Source organism: Penaeus japonicus, unplaced genomic scaffold (assembly GCF_977035675.1).
Source record: "Penaeus japonicus unplaced genomic scaffold, GWHDUDI00000001_assembly GWHDUDI00000025, whole genome shotgun sequence".
NCBI classification, from domain to species: domain Eukaryota; kingdom Metazoa; phylum Arthropoda; class Malacostraca; order Decapoda; family Penaeidae; genus Penaeus; species Penaeus japonicus.
The window spans coordinates 4,621,612-4,626,611 of record NW_028234427.1 but is presented as its reverse complement, the minus strand read 5'-3'; the positions used below and the strand labels follow the sequence as shown (position 1 = coordinate 4,626,611).

Sequence of the window (5,000 nt, the reverse complement as noted above, 5' to 3'; positions counted from 1 at the left end):
AAGCGAAAAGGCTGCATGACTGGCCTAAAGATTTTGCATGGTGCTCGCTTACTGGCGTGATTGCTTTGCCGTCAATTTAAAAAAAAAACTCGCCTACCATCGGGACCAGATTGACGAGTTGGATATGAGACGTAACACCAAGCACTCGGATTACCATACCGTCGACCATCCCACTCTACCATCGCTGGGTCATGCTCGGGTAATTGACCGCTGGTAAATGCCTTGACGGGTTCATCTGTCAGTGAATTTGGCTCGGCGACGCGGGTGAACCCAGCAGCTGACTTGTGGCGTCGCGGCGCACCATCACTAATACGCAGGGATGTTATTCTATTCGATAGAATATCTGCTGATTTTTTTTTCCGCAAATATGAATTGGGGATTAAGAGAGGTCATATAAAGAGTAAATAGAATTCTAAATAATACGACCATAGGAATATCATATGCTATTAGGTCGTTTCCTTTAATATTAAATAAATAAAAAAATGCATTTCTGTATCATTCGCTGCCGGAGATTGGCAGGAGAAAGTCCCCAAAGGATATGATTATAAAACCAAGCAGAATGGAGACTATAGGTCCTGCTAGGGTCCTGGAGCTCCGCAGAGAGGAAGCCAGAACACCCCCCTCCTCCCCCCCCTCAGCCAGGTGGTGTGGTGTCGCCACTGGATCTGAAACTCTCTGCTTTTAGATCAAGGGGTGCCGAGGTGATCATGCACAGACTAAGACTGGGCTATCCATGTGTATGGCAGAAGATTGATACTATAGAGCAAAGTGATCATTGTTGCAAGCATTGAGGTGTGTCAGAGGCCACATCGAAGCATTAATTACTGTATTATGAACACATTTCCTCTGCCGAAACCCCTCGAATGCGGGTGCTGGACAGGTAGGACTATTATGCCTAACCTTGAACCCGTAGGAACTGAGGACGCCGGGGATGTTCCGGTCACCACAATAACTTTCAGTTATGATGATCAGATGAGTCAGTCGTAAATAGCTGACAGCAATAAATCACAAACCTTACTGAACTGAACTGATTATTCACGAAAGTATTCTGACCTTGACACTAGAATTTACCCTAATTAGCCCTTTTAACGAGAATAAAGAAAAGAAACATACTTGACGGTCGAAAAGAACTACGGTCGTTGAGCACAGTCCTGTAACGAACACGTGTGTGTGAATGGGTGGGCGTTCTTTTGCGTGTTACGATGTTGGTTTCTGAAGATTTGCAACTCATGCAATTTGCTTCAACTCCCTGATAATCTGTGGAGATATTGTACTAGATGTAGTGCGGACATGTCTAAGCCACAACAACACTTTGTGCAAAATTAGGCAAAGATAAAATCACTCCAAGTTTTGAGTTTTATTTGGGGTGAAACTGAAAAAAAGTCTGAATGGTACTCTCTTCTACAAATCAGAAGTTAGGGCATTACGTAACATCACGAAAATAAAAATCCAGTGAAAGAAATGTAGGCGTGGGAAAATAGGTCAAGAATTCCTTTCTGACCATGTGGCGGTTAAAGGCACTGTTGGTTGTTTTTCTTTAAGTGACACATTAGTAAGTTTTACGACTTCTATGACCACTGAAGCGTAATGAAATAGAAAATTCACAGAAATTGTTGAATTATCGAAAATGCAAGTACTAGTGATAACAGTGATGGACAAAATGGAATAATGATCAAATACATTTACAATTATATTTGAATAGTTATAATCGACGTTTAGCATTAAACAGTCACAGAATTCCAATATAAGTAGACTTGAGAATATTCGCGTGTTGTTTTATGGCTCGTTTCCTGAGTCGATGCCTTCGTCCTGGCCACGAGGGGACTGAGGGGAGTTTCACCACAGCAAATGACCGATGACCGTGGTGCATGGTAACAGATATTGCTATTGTTATTCTTTTTAGGAAATTCCAGAGGTAGGCATATGATTAAGTTGTAGAAAATAGTGAGTGAGAGAGGAGGGGGAGAAGGTAGGGAGAAAGAAAAAGAAAGGGAGGAAGAGCGTGAAATGAGGATGGACAGAGAGAGAGAGAGAAAGAGAGAGAAGGAGGGAGAGAGAGAGAGAGGGAGAGAGAGAAAGAGGGAGGAAGGGAGAGAGAGAGAGGGAGGTAGAGAGAGAGAGAGAGTAAGTGAGAGAGAGAAAGAGAGAGAAGGAGGGAGAGAGAGAGAGAAAGAAGGAGAGGGAGAGAGATTGGGGCAGAAAGAGAGAGAGAGGGGGGGGGGAGAGCGAGAGAGAGAGAGAGAGAAAGGAGGTGGAGACAGAGACAGAGAGAGAGGGAGAGAGAGAGAGAGAGAAGGAGAGAGAGGGAGGGTGGGAAGGAGAGAGAGAGAGGAGGGGGAGGGAGAGAGGGAGAGAGGGAGGGGAGGGAGAGAGAGAGAGAGAAGGAGAGAGAGAGGAGGGGGAGGGAGAGAGGGAGAGAGGGAGGGGAGGGAGGGAGAGAGAGAGAGAGGGAGATTGAGAGAAAGAGAGAGAGAAACAGAGTGAGATAGAGATGGAGATTGTATGTGTGTGTGTGTGTGAGAGAGAGAGAGAGAGAGAGAGAGAGAGAGAGAGAGAGAGAGAGAGAGAGAGAGAGAGAGAGAGAGAGAGAGGAGGCAAGAGGCAAATGCTCACCTAATCAGGATATCAGAGTTATGCCTGTCGTCCGCTCGCCGCTGGCTCCAAACAGCTACTGAGTTACGACCGACAGTCGAGTCTCGACAGACCCTTCCCCAGCCACCCACCCACCCACCTACCCACCCTCATCCAATCTTCTATAGGTCTTCCTCCCTATCTCTATCTCTATCTCTATCTCTATCTCTATCTACCTTCAATTACACTCTCATCCTCGAGCAGTAAAAAAACGTGTATTTCTTTGACCTCTTCGACAAACCCAATCCAAATCTATTGCAGTCTTCTATGTTTTTCTTTTTTTCTTTTTTATTCAAGAGGTGTGATCCAGGTCTGTATCTTCTGTCCACGGAAGGGCTCCATATGTTGATAGATTTTGCTGAGAGTGATTGCAATCACTATAGTACATAAGGGGCGATTTTATTTTTTTTTTGTTATTTCTTATTTTTTTATTATTTACTATTTATCATTACTCCATTATTTACTATTTATCATTACTTCATTATTTACTATTTATCATTACTCCATTATTTATCATTTTTCATTCTATCATTTATCATCATTTTATCTTACATTTTCATGTTTTGTTATTGTCTTTTTATATATCTAAAGCGCCCCTGCCTCCCTCTCACGTCTAAGGTATATGTGTATTTCACATATTAGATCCATGACTGACCAATCCTGCCAAACTCCTTGAAATGTCACATGGCACTGCTCTGGCGCCTGGAAACGGGAATAGTCTTCGCAATGACGAAATAACAGGGCTTTCCCTCAATCCACACTCGCTTCAAACGAATCAACTGCAGCACCAGACTCTTGCAACTTCTCCCAAGCTTCTCCCGGGCTTTGTCAATGGGAGTCATAAAAGTGAAGTATAATATATCCGTAGTGATAGATTCCCGAGACCCAAATCTATGAATTCTGAAATGGATGCTTAATTTTCATCTTCTTCAAATTGCAAGTTTTAGGAGTGCCATGATCTTTCGGCAGATTGTTGGACCTTTTCCTGGCTCTTTACCAAGCATGTATTGTTTTCAGATTCATCTTTCTCTCTCTCTCTCTCTCTCTCTCTCTCTCTCTCTCTCTCTCTCTCTCTTTCTTCCTTTCTCTCTCTCTCTCTCATTCTCACTCTCTCTCTTTTTCTCCCTCCCTCCCTCCCTCTCTCTCTCTCTCTCTCTCTCTCTCTCTCTCTCTCTCTCTCTCTCTCTCTCTCTTTCTTTCTTCCTTTCTCTCTCTCTCTCTCTCACTCTCACTCTCTCTCTCTTTCTCTCTACCTCCCTCCCTACCCCCTTCCTCCCTCCGTTCTTCCCTTCCTCCCTCTCTCCCTTTCTCCCTCCCTCCTTCCCACCCTCCCACTAATCCCCCGTCCCTTCCTCCCTCCCCCCCTCCCTCCCCCGGTCCTTCCTTCCCTCCCTCCCCCCTCCCCCGTCCTTCCCCCCCAATCCCCCGTCCCTCCCCCCCCCCCTCTTTCTCTCTCTCTCATCAGTCCCACTCTTGCCCCTCTTCGCTGTGCCCTTGGTTTCATTCAAGGGCATTCCATGTTCAAGTATTCTTAATGGATTTATGTAACTATAAAGTGGAGCTGCAACGATCCCTAGAAAAGAAAACGGGAGGAAGGGGTAACTACTTTGATACACATGCTTACATTTCCATTTTATCGTACGAGATTATTTCTTTCTAATAACACAAGACTCCATACAAATTTATTCAAAGATGTAAACAAAAACAAGACAAAACAAAAAATAAATAAAAAAAACATCACATTCTGAGCATTCCTCCCCTCCTAACATCTGGATGACATTAGTAAGGTGGCTAGAATATGTAGTAATGAATGTTCTCTTAATATACATCGAGTCTATGGGCTAGATCCATATAAAGAGATGTGGAAAAGGAAACAAAAAAAAAATAGACATAATAAAAAAAAAGTCAAACAATTTATTATCATCATTATTACCATCACCATTATCACTATTCTTATAACTACTATTTCTGTCATCATCATCACCATCATCATCATCATCATTTTCATCATAATCAATAAAAAAAAAGGTGAGAAAGCGAAAAAATGTAAAACGAACTTCTTAAGATCCCCCAGAGGCCTGTAATGATGTCCTTAGTGGCGTGATAAATCTCTCTCATCTGGTAGTTCAAAGCAGGTCATTCGTGAGGATTTGACCTTGGGTTGAAATAGGACGACCGAATCCTGCCAGAGGAATTATATTGTAGAATCACATTGATGATTCATAAGCAGTAGGGTGAATGTTCCCTCATTTTCATGGTGATCTGAGGGTGAGAGGGAGAGAGAGGGAGAAAGAGGGGGGTGAGAGAAAGAGAGAGAGAGAGAGAGAGAGAGAGAGAGAGAGAGAGAGAGAGAGAGAGAGAGAGAGAGA

At 43.4% G+C, this 5,000-nt stretch overlaps 1 protein-coding gene across 1 annotated transcript in view; it reads right to left on the bottom strand.

Annotated features, from left to right (window-relative positions):
* The window catches only part of LOC122264524 (uncharacterized), a 9,848-nt gene extending 7,188 nt beyond the window's left edge, over positions 1-2,660 (bottom strand). Inside the window, exon 1 of the mRNA XM_043033466.2 lies at positions 2,614-2,660. The gene's annotated coding sequence lies outside the window, so the exon portion shown is untranslated. The remainder of the gene's footprint in view (positions 1-2,613) is intronic.
* Positions 2,661-5,000: the final 2,340 nt, after the last annotated feature.